Raw genomic sequence first — 17,070 nt, 5'->3', positions numbered from 1 at the left:
TCCAAAAATTGTGTTGATTTTTCTTAATTTTTGGGGGGTCACCCCTTAACCTCTCATCTTAGAGATCAATGACCAGCACCAATATCACATAGCCCTGTTTCTTAAGACTTTTGTTCTAAAAGAACATGTTCAAAATTGTCAGTTTGCTAAGACCAACATCAGTACCAGTAACACTAACACAACAGTCAATAGTAACACTATGGTGTGACCATAGTTTGTGAATGACCTAAGTTCACTATCTCAAAAATCGGTAAGATTTCGAAAATCTGATATTATACCAATGGAAATTTTCTCTGGAATAGGGTGTGAAATTATGAAAATATTGACAAAAGATCGGCCATTTTGCGGTCATTTGCGTCCGTTCATTTTGAGAGCAGATATCCCCAAAATTGTAAGTAAGAAGTGGCAACATCTGATTGTATGATATCTTGTCTTGCAAATAATTAAATGAACTTATTTTTGATGGATCACATTTTTTATAAATCGCTGTAAATCTCTGTGCACGAAGTAAGGTCTTGTTGTTTTTATGACTTTTTTAGTTGCAGCATGCACACCGATCCAACATCAAACTTTTAGATCCCTATACCAGGATCTCTGAAATGCTTTGACAATAAATTTTCTAGCTGAAGCAATTTGTAATTTTGTAGGAAAAACTTTGTCGTCCATTTGGTAATAATATAAACATATAGGGTCTAAATTAGTGTTTCCACATTTGTTGGGCTACAAAGTACAATTACAAATATATTATCAGTATGGGCGCTGGTCCAATAATAAGGATCGTCTTCATAAACGGCACGTTGGTGATGCAAAAAACAGATTCCGCAATGATTTTCTTGATGCATTTTACATTGACTTTGTAAAGAGACTTTCACAAATATCTTATAGCATATAGCATTGAGTTAATAGAAAACAGCGATAGCCAATCTGAAGGGCCCATGTCGGCTAGGCTAGGCGCCAACTTATGAAAATGAGGCTGAGATCGGATGAGCAATCTGCGCATGCGCTAATTGTAAGCTAAAGTTCTTCGTGGGGAGGTTATCCTTGTAAATGCGGACAAAATGCCTCCTCAAGAATAAGGATCTTCTGCATTTTTGCAGGAGCAAGCTTGCAATTTTCCATTTTTTTCAATACCAAAATTATGATATTTCAGTCAAAACCTCTATTTGTTATGATTTTTTCACGTAAGTATTTCACTTAAGTTTAAGTTTTTCTTAGATCTCACTATTTTTAAAGTTTGAACAATTCTCATTTTCGTCATATTTAAGGTACAATTACAAACTGGAAATTCGTTCTGAGATGTTCGTTGATTTTTCCATTTTATGTGTTTGCAATGCCGTGTGTGCGTCAGTTATGTGTGAAGTGCGTCACCTGTTTAAAGCAGGACGTGTCAAAAGTTGCGCTAAAGTTAAGTAGGCCCACTCGCACTTAAATTCAAAGGGATTAGAGCGGGTAAACTCACTGTACAGCGCCTAAATCATGCGCAAAGTTCTTTGTGCGCCCCTACATGCACATGTATGATGTAGCTGCAGGCTTACGATTAAATTCAGGCGTTGTCATTGACATTGTAGCAGTGTTTGATAAGTGCGATTGTACTGTAATTTGTCTCCCTATAGACTATGATAGACCTAGTAAGGTTTTATCGTCATCAAAGTCCCCTCTCATTCACAGTGTACACACAAGTTTGCGTAGACGCAATAAAGCTAGCTGTGTAGAGAAATGAGAGGGGACTCGGATCACGATAATGCCGATAGTAATTTAAACCTAGACTATTGCCACTATAAAGTCAATTGCTAGTACTGTAATAGATTGTTTTCCAACATTACTTTAGGCATTTTCTTCACTTCAGTCCCATTCAATCGATTTCGTGTCATCGTCATTAAGTTATTCTTCAGGGTTTATTATCTTTAAAATGTAGTTATCTACATGTTAAGAAGTTATTCATATTTATTATATACCTGGAAAGCTAGGCAAAAAAATACGATACAAGCAAGTTAGTTTAATCACATTCTAAAATAGGGATAGTGGGAAACTCACCACTACTGCACCGCCAGTTCAAATCTTTTGCTGCAGCCGCGCCAAGTCTAAGGCCGTCCCAAAGCTAGCGTAGAGGGCTCCCTTCACAAAAGCTGGGTTTTACGTCAGATCAACTTTCACAATTTACTGTTCGTGAAGGTAACGAAAAACAAGTCAAGTTAGGACATTTGATGGTCAAGTTGGGTATGTTTTACTTTTTAGTTACATTTCGATAATTATTCTATATTTTCAAATTTCATTAAAAGAATATTAAATCATGAATGCGTATTTATTTGCCAATATTTTGCATGTTGAGATAATCGCTCTCTTCTTTTGCTGCCTACCTAGCTACCTGAAAAGCTACGCGCTAGCTCCGGATCTGCGGCAGGCCAGGGCAGAGGCCCAGTGCAGTGTTGATGGGAAGTCCTGCTATTGCATGTTTGTCTAACTTCTAAGTAATGTTAAGTCGAACATGAAATAATTTGTATTGAATTTTCATGATAATCATGAATGGGACTATGTTCTTTGTTTGGCGGGAGGTTTTTCATAAACCAGGAGATTCTACATCGTTTGCAATTGCGGGAGAGCAGGAGTCTCGCGCAACGAGCTGGTGGGACGGGCGGTGAGAGAATGAGCGTGGTGGAGTAAGACTACTCGGTACTCCCTCCAAATGTGGGACTCTCAGGCCGTGTTTATGCTTAACTTTTTCTGGCCAGAATCAGGCATCTGTTACGCGTTTAGGTTAAAACATGGTTGCGTCCATGCTCACTTTTGTAGAATCACCGAAAAACGGCGATCACGATCGCTGAACGTAAACTCACAAAAAGATGCGTTTACAATTTGTTTAAATAAGGTCAACGCACTGACCTCTAGTGGGTCTACGTAGCATGCACAGTGCAGGTTGCGAATCCAGCTGCAAGGCCAATTCAGGCCACACAGGGAGAATTGCCTGGAGGAGCCAGAGAAGTAAGCATAAACAGTACACCGTTGAACTGAGATTACGATGAGCGTTTCAGATCGCTCATTATACCTTCAAAATCAAGCATAAACGCAGCCTCAGAGGGTTGACAGCCCTGCCAATCACATGACGAAATGATTGAATCCAACCTAGGCCTAGCCGGCGCTAGTGTAGTTCCGTATCCATTTTTTTTAGCAGTTTAATATCCATTCTTAGCAAAGGAATTTTAGCTCAATTGTTTACTAATTTTTATCATAATCATATATTGCATTTTCCACCTCAATTTGGATCACATCCGACATTGGGAAACCTCTGTTTAGGGCTTCAATGTCGACGTCGTCGCTCAGTACCGTCTCTACGCTGTAGTGCTGCACCTCAAACTGAAGCTATCAGTCCAAAATTATGCAGACTTCTTGTATGCGCGATACCATAAACCATATGAGAAGTCTGCATATGCGCGATACCATAAACCATACAAGAAGTCTGCCGGCCTAGCCTCCCACACTCACTGGCTTCATCTGACTAATCTTAAGCTTCTTAATTGGCTAACCTACATTGCTACAAATTTACGGCCCAACATGGCAAAGCTCTTTTTTTGCTATGGTCAAAGTTTGGTTAAAATATAACAAATTTCACGCGACATAATAACATCACAAACTCTAGTCTAGATCTACTTGAGCTTCCATAAAAATCAATAGATCTTTGATAAAACTACAGTACATGTAATAATTTTTATTGAAGTGCAATGAGAGTTTGTGATTTTATCCTGTGTCATCTGTCTTGAAAATACTCCAAGCAGACAGATTTTCTTAGTCTAGTATGAAGTGTGATTGTAAAGCTTGATAGTGTGATGAATATCTCAATATTTATTATTATATAAACCTGCTCTTGTAAAAGTTGTAATTGTATTAAAATTAAATGTAATATTCCATCAAAATTGGTCAGTTATGGATGGAAGTACATACATACATTTGTACACTTGCAAATCAAGAGCAAATTACATTGTATGCTGTTTTATGTCTTGCACTTATTTCATGTCAAGAAATACCTTCCCTTGCCACTGCCAGCACATGAAGTACATGTATGATACTGAGCTGGTTCTGTTTTGCCAGAGATCATAAGCATTATAATATGTGTATCTTCTTAATTCTATTCTATATTTGTACTCTGTCAAAACAGTGTGTTACTTCAACTCTGTTTGACAGGTAAATGTGGATAAATCTCTGTCATTGTGACTGTTTTGTTTGTTTGTTTGTTTTTTTTTTTGGGGGGGGGGGGGGGGTAGATGGTTTTTGTCACAGGATTGTTTGAGAAGTTAGCATTTGTAAGCTCTTGATGAAACAGTTTGCAGCATTTAGTTCTATGATACATGTCATGTATCTCAATATTATACTGCTGTTTTTTAGGAAATCTTTTCAATTTCATTACATCTATGTACTTACCCATAAAATAGGAACAAAGGAAGGAGAAGAAGAGGTAGAAAAAGAAAAAAGTAGAAGAAGAAAAAGGGAGAAAAAAAGAAGATAATGATGATAAAGAAGTAGAAGAAGAAAATAATGAGGAGGAGGGAGAAAGAGAAGGAGAAATTAATGAGGCTTGATCTACCAACTGTGTTTTTTATTATAATGAGTTTTTACTCATTCGCTCTATGGCAAAGTTTCATTGCCCTATTTTTTTGCTTGTGTTTGTTTTGAGTTATGATTATTTCATACTTATTTCATACTTAGGTTAGTAACAAAGTTAAATTTGTGTGCATCTTTTTTATCTCTTAAATACAGTGTACATGTAGCTGCCAAGTGTTAAAATGTGAGATTGCATTACCGGTACTAGGATAGTATGTTTATGAAATGTTTACGTATGATCCTGTACTGGTGTGATTTATTTTGGTCAGTATGCCCATGTTACTTGTATCACTATGAATTAGTCCAAATGAAATGAGATAACTGGACAATTCCTATAATAAGTGGATTAAAGTTTTAAATCATGATACAATTACAACCCTTTTGTGAGCAAACTGTTGTAGGGGCAGGTCAAAATTTTAAGGAGTAAAATGAAGGAGGAAGAAATAGAATTGCAGTGTGTTCATATTCTTGGAATCGAGTCTAATGTTAGACAGTATGGTTCTATTATATTGGAAGGAGTGGGTAGGTAGGTAAATAGAAATATTTTGGTGTTAATGTACCGTTACAAAACTTCTGAATCTGAAATTACAGGTACTGTACATGTACATGTACTGTACATGTTTGGATCGTGAGTGATATTTTGATGCTTTATTTTGTAGAGATACAGTAGGGCTGTACAAACTGTAATTTGTTGAAGAAAGCATTCCCTCTATATTTATCTAAATTGGATCGATGTTAGCATGTTGCATAATGCATACATGTATATATGCAGTTATTTGAGAATACTTGTCTGTTTAATCATGGAAATTTGGTTAACCAAACTTTGTTGATATACCTTTACATGTAGGTTTCTGATCACTCTTCGCAAATTAAGTACACGAACAACTCTCTCCCCCCTTATTTTTTATAGAATAAGTGAGACTTAGAGAAAGCTATGATTTTGACTAAAATGGCAATCAAACCTTTGTAATGAGTCTATTTGTAGTTTTGTATGGAAGCAGAAAAATAAGAGAACTAGAAACGGAATGGCGAAAGTTTGAGATATGTTGGACAAATAATAGGAAATTTATGAATTAATGTTTGAAATATGAAATCACTAAATCTGGTTAATCTGTGCAAATCTCAAATTGGCTATTTGTTCAGTTACTTTCAGTAGATTGTGACATAGTTACAGATTGTCCTGTTAAATTTTCTCCTAAGTGCCTTTTCCCTTTGGGCACTAATAATATATTATGGAGATCATATTTATTATTCTAGGTCCTCTAAAAAGAAAAGACCGTCCTGAATTATACATTTTGAAAAATTGCCATGATATTAATTTTGTATGTTGGAACAAAAGGGAGGGTTGTCTGCCACAACGTCACGATGACATTACTGATTCAGCCAATTTGACATTTGAAATTCCCTCACAAATTAATACATCTTTCAAAAATGTATTACTTTCTTAACTTTCTGTTTGTTCATTTTCATTCAAAATTCCATAAAACCGCTCCTCTGATTTTTTTTTCAGAGCAATTTGCTGTAAAGGTTGATGCATTTCTATGAAAAATGTTAATTCATATCAGAAATCACAAATTTGACCACAGATTATTCGTTTATTAAATACACAAACACTTACCGGTATAACAAATAATGAGACTCACAGAAAGCTATCATTTTATCCTTATGAAATGTTAAGATTCATCACAGTTTGTTCAATCCCATGTATGCCATCACCTGTAATTTAGTAGATCTTTCTGTGGGATCAATTTTAACTACCAAATACATAAACAAATATTCAAATCAAATTGCACTTTGAAGATTCTTACTTTTAAGAACATCTATCAATATGGCATCCATGCATTAAACTTTTGTAAACAGTCTCCATTTAGTATATTTTTTATTGGATGCATGTTATTCTGTATTTGAGATGACATCGATCCCCCTGCAGGATACAAACATAGCTGGGAATGAACCAGGATAGTACATGGCTCAGCTTACACTGTCAACATCATTAGGCTATGGCCTATGGGCTGACATTTTGCAGCATCAGAATGCCATTTATTATGCAATTTAAAGCACACCTTGCCCCGATAGCATAGCTGCAAGGAGGGTGATGGTACCTTGAAGAAAAACATGAGGACTGCAGAGAAAGAAGTTCATTCGTGATCGAAAGTGGCCTTGACTTGAGTAGGGTCATAGATGGTGTGATATTGATTTGATGCAATAAGGAAGAAAGATGTAGGTTTACATGTATACAAACTGGCCTTGAGTATGGTTTTACACTACAAATATTTCATTAAAAAACATTCTCCATTATATATTATGCAGGGTTTTTGTTGTATGTAGGTGGGTTTTTTTCAACCCACACCCTCCTTCTTTGATTCTGTCCCATTCACTTTTGTAGAGGAGACAAGTTTTAGGCTATAGATCTACATACACTTATGTTAGCATATATAGTTAAAGTATAAATTACTTGATACTGAGTGATCTTCATGGGAACTTTTCTTTCTAATAATCAATGGCACTGGCACCGACTTGCTCAGTGTTCATCTAGTTATTTCCTACTCGTACGCTTCTGCAAGAAAGGAAAGATGAAAAAAGGAAATGAAGGTCAGAACTAAGCTTTTGCTGTGTATTCCCACATTTGCCCAGTATTCTCCCTAGCCAGAAGTTGGGAGATGCATTACATATCATCCGCTTCCACTGTAATATCGTCGGCACAGGGCTACTTCAAACAAGAGGCAAATTGGCAGTAATGGAGTCTGGGCATTCATTCTCATGATATTCTGTCATCAAAGTTAACCTGGCTCCTGTATTTTCCTGTCTTCATTACATAGTTGACATTTACCAAGCCTAGAGGGAGGAAAACAGCTAAAAACAACCCTTAACCTATTTTGTATGTCATTACATGCAATGTACAAGATACCATGTGTTAGTGCTCTGAATGAAGTGGTCCATAAAACTGCATAAGTTGTGCTGGTGGTCTCAATCCGTTAGCGTTGATAGCCGCTGAATTGTAATTATGATAATTGCTGCCCCCTTTGAACCTCACCTGTACAGGTGCATGATCTATCAAATAGGTCAGTGGGACAGTGACCTAAAAACTAAAGCTCTTCAAATTACTTACCGGTACCTCTCTTAAATCTTCAAATAAGAAAACAAATCAAAGTCCTTCATTTGAGAAGGAACTCTCCAGAACAAGAAATGTACTAATGATTTTGTGCATAGACATTGAACTGCCCATTAGGGAATTTCCTGAAATTCTACACTATACAGATGTTATTTTTAACTGATAATTAAGTGTAAAGTTCAACAAGGTGAATTGAACACTTACATGTTCATGTTTGTATTCATTAAAATGCACAATTATACATACAATACATGTACTGAACTGGTAGCTCTAAAAACCGGGTTTGGATGGATTACAGGGCTCTTAAAATGTAGGGGATTTCCCCCTTACAAAGGCCCTTCAGGGGGAAATGGTGTATTTTCTTAACCATAGCTCTTTGGACAGCATATTGGCAATTAATCATACCTTTACAAACATTTTTACATACTGTAGGTAAAAAATATAAAAGCCTACAATATATAGCTTTACCTGTACATACCGGTACATGCACATGAACTACATGTACATAAGCAAAATACATGCAAAATTATGTTGACTATACTTGTACATATTACATGACAGTCGTAAAGTTCCAGTTTTTGGTTGTATTTTATCAAAATTGTGAAGGAGGAACAGTAGCCTACATGTAGTGGCGGTGACTACAAAAGTGTGTGTCTTGTGTATACAAAAAACTGCATCTTCCCTTGCCTCCACAAATTTGACTGGGAAGGAAATTTGGTTGTCAGACATCCAATAAATTATTGATAGGACTGCAAGCTGTATTTATGTAAGCACACAATCAACATGTTTTGCATCTCACAGTGTCTACTTAATCAAGTCTCTTGTAAAAGTAGCCCACGTTTGTAAGTATGATACGATTTTTGTAATGCATCTGTGTTATGTCCTTTTTCAAAGATTTACAAACTGGAAGATGAAAGTGTTATGGGGAGAACAAAACAAAAAAAAATCAAAAATATATGGCTACAATGTAAGCTATATCTTGCAGGATATTTTTGTTTATGAAAAATTGTCTTCATTTTACTTCTACTTCTAAAATACCATATTTGCATTTTGCAATTAAAGAGATTTCAACTGTGGCTATTTCAGTTAACTATCCACAATATAGTTCATGGCATATAAAAATTAGGGACATAGTCCCTGTCAAGAAAATTGAAGGAAATAACCAATTGGGCAGTATATCCCTACACAGGTGTGGCTTTCATTCAATAGCACTACCACCCAGGGTTAAACATGGAGCTCATCATATCCCATTCATGGAGCTTTTGTAGACCTCTGTGATTATAATTGAATCCAATTATGTTTTAGACAGAAAGTTCAAGGTTATGCAGGGAGGCCCTTACACATTTCTTGCTTTGATGGGATGTTTGGATTTACACATGATTTGAAAAAAAAAGATGGGGAAATACAGGGATTTCAAAAGAGTAGGACTTGGAGTTCAAGTACAGAGAATGCTTTGATTGCTTGTATTAAGTGTTGAATTTCTCAAGAGAGTTCTTTGAAATGACTCTTTTGGTTATGATGATGCTGTTATTTATGAGTGAGGAGTTATTCAAACTGTAGAATACTTACATAAATTACATATTCCCCTAGCTTTAGCTCTGGGAGCCGTTATCAGCGCACAGTGCATTTCAAGGAATAATCCTACCAGGTACCCATTTACCTCACCTGGGTCGAGTGTGGCAAATTTAGATTAATGTCTTGCCAAAGGACATTAGTGCTGCGGTGGGACATTGAACCATGAACCTTGTGATCCACTGTCCAGTGGGACATTGAACCATGAGCCTTGTGATCCACTATCTGGTGACATATCCACTCGACCACGACACCTCTACATGTACATGAATTCTCATACATGTATATCAGCACAGTATGAATTTTCTTTTCCTTTTTTAAAACAGCAATCATAAAAAACCACACCAAACAAAGAAAGAAACAACAACATAGAGACAGATAATCTTCTTTTTTTTTCTTTCTAGCAGCTTGATACAGATACTGTACTTGCAGGCATGTACAGTAGGCATATTGTGTAATCAACTATTTTCATAATAATGTAAACTGCTCAAAATGGTAAACTTTTGAGGTCTGTTACTTTAGAAAGAGAACAACTGACCTGGATTCTATTTGATATCATAATAAATTACCTGATCTATAGTTCTGTTATTTTGCCTTGTGTACTGTACATGTATGTCATTTTCATCACTGTTAAAAAAGTATAAGAATCTTTTTCATGCCATGTCTCACCTTTTACCAAACTACAGTACGTGTATACAGGGCGTTTAAAGCACCTGCAAAGACTTCCTTGGTGAAGTCAATAAACTTTTTATGAAAATGTGAAAAGGAAGTGCATGAAAGTCACTGATCTACTATGAACTTGTGACTACTACCGGTAGCTCCTCTTGTATTTTGTTCGTATCACCTGTACAGGCATTCGCACAAGATGTCTAAGTAAGATTATACAAGACATGTTGCAGCTACAGTGTGTAATGAAATGAGTAACACTACCTCAGGCTTCTATAGTTTTGTTTTTATCACCTGCCTTGTGTAGATTTGAAATCTGATCAGTTGAAACTACTGTATGCTTGACAGTTTTTATGGTAAATGATAAGTTGTCTACACTAAGTGGTTATATAAGCTTCACACATATCAAATACAAAAAATATGAAGATGGAACTTGCCAAGATAAAATATTTGAGCAAACTTCCTTAATTCATTATTGTATTACATATACAGGTAGAGTTATTTGAACGCTTTTATTTTCCTTGAATTTTGTAAATTCAAGTAAATATCATACATGCTGACATGCAGTTTGTTCACACCTCCAGATTTGCTCAATTTCTTTGCGTCATTGAGTTGAAAATTTTGTACTGTCGACTGTATCTAGTGACTGCAGAGCCATGAGGGAGAACAATATTAATACTATTGGTGCTAGCCTGGTTAAACAAGACATACATGTACATGTATCATCACCATCACCATCACCATCATCATCATCATCATCATCATCATCATCATCATCATCATCATCATCATCATCATCATCTTCATCATCATCATCATCATCATCATCATCATCATCATCATCATCATCATTATTAGTAGTAGTAGTTGTAGTAGTATTGTTATTTATCTTGTCAAATGTGTGAGCAATTAAAAGTTGAGAGTTTTGTGCATATGCTTCTAGTGTGAGATAATTTTACGTAATGGAATGTACATGTATTACATGTACCGGTACTGTTTGTTAAAATTTGCTTTTTGATAGAGCTAAAAAGTACTGGTATTTAAATGCCTAGCATAGTTGGTCACACAGTTTAAGTCACTGTCCGTGTACATCATGTAAGTCTACACTAGTGCATGTAAGCTATGCCTTCATATTCAGAGAGAAAAAAAAAGTCAATTTCCAGCAATATCATGAACTTGAAAGAAGATAAATTTCTGCCCTCGAGAAATGAAACCTAGCATGGGTGAAATTCCAGGTTGCCTTCTTGAAGCAAATTAATTCCAACACTTCAGTGATGGATTTGGCCATATCTTGACCTTGCTGACCTAGGTCAAAGTTATGTTGGCCAAGCTACAGGTTGTTTACAATTGTTGGGAAGGTATTTGACTTTTTGTTTTTTTCTTGAAAAACTGTTTGACCTTTTTCGTTTAGAAGACATGTTATGTGTGTAAGCTTGATCTCTTGAGGGCTAGATTTACATGAAGTTTATCAGGGCATCCAATAAAAATATGCAGAGGAAAAGAATGAAGACACTGATAGGGAGAGTGGATTGGAAGAGCTTCACCAATCCCCTGAGCTCTTGGGTCGGTAGCAGGTGAAAGTGAGGGGGCAGGGATCGAAGACATGTTTATTGTTGGGGGCATTCACGTGAGCGAGCGAGCGCACCGGTCGCAGATGAGAGAGAAATTGGACAGGGGGATTTGAGATTCTGTTTCATTAGTGGGGAGCGCAGGATTTACAAGATTGTATTCAGCTTCGTTGAATGATTTCAAATTGGCTCTGGTGTACATGGGTCTTGCATGGATGCCTAGTCAGTTGGAATATTACAGGGATGTTATTACATGCAGTACTTGCTCCGAGTTCACTGTACTCTGGTATGTTGGCGTTTCAAAATCATACTTTGAAATTAATGTAAACTGTGTATAATTATTTAGATTAGGGATATTGTATCTTGTTGATTGTTGGTATTTTCCATTTTATGATGGCATATTCTTCAAATTGCCTCTACAAGTTCTGACAGGTCATCAGGCTTTCATCAAACTAGGGAATAACTACTTGATCATACTTTGAATGTTTGTTTGTTTTATTTTAAACAAGTAGCTATCAAGGCTCATTTCAATTCAATTATATATGAAGACATGAAAAAGTAGACAAAGGTGTACTGTAGTTTCGGGCATATTTGAGAATTCAGATAAACTACAGCATTGTCCAAGAATACAGTAGTTTCCTAGAAGCAAATAAATCAATATTTCAGTGAACATTACGTAATTTATACTTAATAAACTCACACTGTCACTGCTAAAAGAACTTATATTTTAACTTAAAGGTTGACCAAGAAATAACTTATTGAAATGCTTTTTATCCAATGGAGAAGGTGCCAGTGCTACCATTTATTAAAATTGCAAGTAATGTTATTATTTGAAATGTCGGTGCAGTAGAAGTCTTTTGAAATCCCCCAAATTTTTTTTACTACCTTTATGCACCTGCAATCTACATGTACATGTCCAAATACCTACATGTACATCTGTACCTCGGATCAAATATCACCCAGCATAAAACGGGTAAATGCCTTCCATAAAATGATAATAAAAGCAAACACTTGTTTCCCAACAAAGACATTTACAACAGCTCAGATGGAATAGGTAGCGTCTGAAACATGATTTGCACTAGGGTTGGCAGCGTGATAAAAACTGTCATGGAAATAATTTTCTTTATGTCACAGCAAAACCTGGGGAAATGTGAAAGTACAATGTATATCAAATGTTTTTTTGGAGAACTTTTCACAATGGTTATGCATTCAACAAATATTTTTTGTTTGATGTTGATTTGCTTAGCAGAACTAGATATTCATTAAAAAACCTTATTGTAACAATTATACCTTTGGGAATGAGTGTCGTGTCTAAGACATGCGTAATGTTCAAGCTTGATTAGTAAATTTTGCCGGATGATAGCCTTCTTGGAGCCCTGCATGCAGTCAGTGTTTAAAATGGCAAATTGCTTTATTTGCTAGTTAGGTAATTGGAAGGAGCATTGCTTATTACCTCTGCTTGTTCGCAAGTTACCAGACCATCCAATCAACTAATTAATGTGTTGTAATCTGATACAAGCGTATTAATGCTCTGTGACAAGTATGTGGATTAATCAGTCGTATAAAGAAAAAAAATCAAAGGTATCGTCTGTTTGGAGCCAGAAGGGCATTAACTGTGTATAAAATGCTATGAGTTACTGGTAACACCCTTCTGGCTTTGACAGATGGCATGCTCAGTGAAAGTATGGCTTTGCATAGTCTTTATCCGCGTAAACCTATACATTTTTACATTTTATTCATCATGGAAAAAAGCAAGTGGTGTCAAAGAGTGAACTCTATCTCGGCTACGGCTGTCAGATAATGATGATGATAATGTGAGGGCATACTTTCAAATCAAACTATCGCATCGAGTACCAGTAGCAGTCTATTACAACCTGTACACACAAATTATTTTCTTAAATGACCCATATTTTACCCTTTATCAGATTGTTGAGAACCTGATATGCTGTCTGAAAACACAAAAATTGCAGGAGTCGTCTTGACAATAACAAATTCGGAATTTTCCTGTAGGCCTATGTATGTCCTGCAAGAGATATCTCATAGACTACTTTATATACCTGGTATACTGTATGTTTGTTGCACATACAATGTACACTGTAGTTCAGGTATGAAAACTATTTAGATTCATTGGCAAATTAGTGCACCTTGTACCTTTTAGAGTGCAGTATGTTTATGATAACTGAGATCAATACATATTTGCCCACGCTCATTGCCTATAGAATTGGACGTGGGGTCGTACATGTTCATACATTAAGGTTATACAATCAATAAAATATACGTGGTGTACCCTGTATGTGCCCGTGGATACATATTTCATACATGAATGAACAAACATTGTAATCAATTTAAGACGTGCAAAACAATATCTTTTCCAGATTGCTACAGTGTTCATGTACATGTACACAAGAATGTTCAAACACTGCAATGTGCATTAAAAGTTAATGTCATTTACAATGTACGATACATTACACTGTAAAGCACATTTTACACTTCCATACTGTATTGGCCTATTTTGAAATTACTGAAAGAAACTACATTTACCGGTAGACATGGTTTATGTACAGAGAAGGTATGTTTTATTCTGCAATTATGACCCCTTCAGACAATATTGATGATAGAAAGATCCATTGTCATATATACTCTTATACACCTACGGTAATGTATTTTCTTTCTTTCTTTCTTATGTGCAGGATGTTTAGCTGTGATACGAGGAGAAAAGGAGCCACTTTCACCTTGAGATAGAACCAGTGGAGCTCTATAGAGAGGTAGAAGACAAGGTATTGATATTTACAAAGGTATGTTGACACCTTGTTTTTTCTTCTTGATTGTTTGTATTTATTGTTGTTGTTGATTTCCTCTGAGATAAACCTCTATAAATGTATGATTCCTTGTTACACATTCAACATTTGCTGCTTGAAGATTAACATTCATGTTTTTATTTTCAGTGAATGATATTTATACTTCAGTGAATGTTATTTATACTTCTAGTACTTTATATGAGTAGTACAGTGAACAATGTAGGCCTTCTCATACATGTAGGACCTACATGTATGAAGGAAATCATAACACATCAATATTCACGTGGACTTATGCATGTGGCCTGGTAGATCTTATCAATGAGATGAATATTATTGGAATACTATACATGAAAGAAACATGGGCATGAATGTAATCAAAATTAATGGGTTCATATGCAGTTGAATGTCCTACCAGTGTCCATGCTATCTTATAAAAGAACCACCACCCCTTTCAGTTGCTAGCCACTGTGATGTATGAGAATGCTCATTTGAGTGCATGCAACCGCAAAGAAATGAAGCTTGCACACAGGTAAATCAGGGCTGAAATTGGCTGGAAATGGTTATAGCATGGCAGACGAAGCGTACTTCCACTCCCAAGACCTGCGACGGACGGAAAGGCATCTGGAGGACGCTAATTATGATTTGTGTGCCAGATATGTGACCATTTCATCTGTAGATCTGCAAAATTGAAAATTCTGCACATTGTAAGAAATAAAATATGGTATTTTCATATGGTGCACAGTTGCTTAATTTCAGACAGTAGACATACATTTTCCGGCAATAAAATGCATGCCGTGTCAGGTACATGATTGCTACCAAAGAAAATGAATAATGCAGGCCTATAGATGTACATTATATCTGTTCCAAAACAGATGGCCTGCAAATCAAATCTGTAGTGATTTTGGAGCTGTTATGATTTTCATTTTCTGTCTGTTTTCCACAGCTTGTAATTGTAGTTCAGCTGGGACCCTCTCCTTACTTATTCATTCCCTGTGTCACTGTATAGGATAAATACATAGGCTACATGTACATGCCGAAACACAACAAATTTAACATTGTTTAATCTGGAAAGTGATAACACGTATGATTACAGCCATACATTTTTTTATTGCCAACAATCTTGTTCAACTCTAGTCTTCCATTCAGTACTATTCATACTTGCTGCTAGTTGTAAGGATTATATTTTATCATAGCCCCCAGGCCTTTCTTGAAATGAGTCGATTAATTAACAATACTGGTATTGAACCAACTTTAGTGGGGTCGTTATAAATGATGGTAAAATCCAAACAAAATACCATTTTTCAAAACATAATTTTTCAGAGAAATAGTGTAGCATATTGCACTTCATTTTCATGCAACACACATTTTCATGCGACACACAAATAAAAGAACAGCATAGATTTTTCATGTGCCGTTTCTCTCGTTTTTTCTCCATTGTTCACAGCCATAGGGACGTCATGAATAAGTAACTCATGCCGCTTTGGTGAATTTATGCTTCATGTTTTATGTTTACATACTGTCACACAATGCACACACACTGTCATTTTCTCACTCAGTATTATGACATGAAAGAATGCTCACAAAAGCCTCCACTCCTTATTACTCTTCTAGTGCCTTGATGGTAGATTATTGACAACGGAAAAGAATAATTTATGTAAAAAATATACAATATGCCATTGCATAAAGTTGAACTACCCCTTCCCCCTGCTCGTTGAAAGATAACAGTGTTGCTGCATTGGCTTTTATTTCAGTAAAGCTCTTAGTTTCCACTCCAAAATATGAGTATGGAATACAATATTAAAAATGCATTGTCATGGCAACGGGAGTGTTTAATGATCTTTTGTTGCCAGAATTATTTGACTTTGTGTAATAATAGATCTTGAAGTCTTCCATAGATTGGTCACTGTGACTTCAGCATTTCTTTATTTGATATACAGATATTTATTAAGTTTTTACAGTATTAGGCAATCATTGATGAGAAAATAAATTAGATTAATGGCAATCTGCCCTCATTAATTTAAATGTCTGGTTGAATTGTTTAATCTGAGTAAAGAAGCAATTTATTAAGATCAAATGTACCTCTGAATGGTGGTCATTAAACCCACATTATTCACAAGGCTTGTTCACCTTGAAGGTAAAAGTAATCTTACATTCACACATTCCTAATTGCTTGACTGTAGCGCATACCATTCTTCCAATGTTTCTAAATGCACTCGGCTTTACTGATTGAATGGGAGTAGTGATGGGTTTTATTGGTTCGTGGTGCAAGCTTGTATTACAATAGGGAGGCTATGAGTCACCATAGGCCGGGGAAAAAACCTTTACTAATTAAGTGCTCACAAGATTGGAAAATTATGCAGGAGGAGAGGGAGTCCATTTAAGAGTATTATTTAAGATTACAGCAAGAGATACTGATTTGAAGGGGGACAAAACTAGAAGGAAAGGGGGGAAAGAAAAAGGAAAGAAATTAAATCTACATGTATATGTTTTTTGAAAGAGGGATTGGGTTTAGAGAGATTGTGTTCATATTTTGATTTGTCTTCTGTAGCGAATATGTACATGTTCAGTTTGTACTTGTACACAATTTGTGTGCAATGAAAGTTATTCATTCAATATGAAAAAAAGAATTGGTATGAAAAAAAGTGAGCTCTATACTGAAATTCAAACTTTGTGCTTTTTAGATTTTTTGATCTGACATAGCATTTATTTTTGGATTATCTTTTTATTTTCTTGGACCGGCTTTGTATTTTATATTATTCAT

The 17,070-nt window shown here is 35.8% G+C and overlaps 1 protein-coding gene across 1 annotated transcript in view; it reads left to right on the top strand.

Moving 5' to 3' along the window:
- Positions 1–2,123: 2,123 nt before the first annotated feature.
- Positions 2,124–17,070, top strand: part of LOC578070 (BTB/POZ domain-containing protein 7) — a 63,269-nt gene continuing 48,322 nt past the window's right edge. Inside the window, exons 1-2 of the mRNA XM_778257.4 lie at positions 2,124–2,217; positions 14,202–14,306. The gene's annotated coding sequence lies outside the window, so the exon portion shown is untranslated. The remainder of the gene's footprint in view (positions 2,218–14,201; positions 14,307–17,070) is intronic.

Source organism: Strongylocentrotus purpuratus, unplaced genomic scaffold (genome assembly GCF_000002235.5).
Source record: "Strongylocentrotus purpuratus isolate Spur 01 unplaced genomic scaffold, Spur_5.0 spur5_scaffold_5, whole genome shotgun sequence".
In the NCBI taxonomy this organism is placed as follows: Eukaryota; Metazoa; Echinodermata; class Echinoidea; order Camarodonta; family Strongylocentrotidae; genus Strongylocentrotus; species Strongylocentrotus purpuratus.
This window is presented reverse-complemented; position numbering and strand designations above follow the sequence as displayed.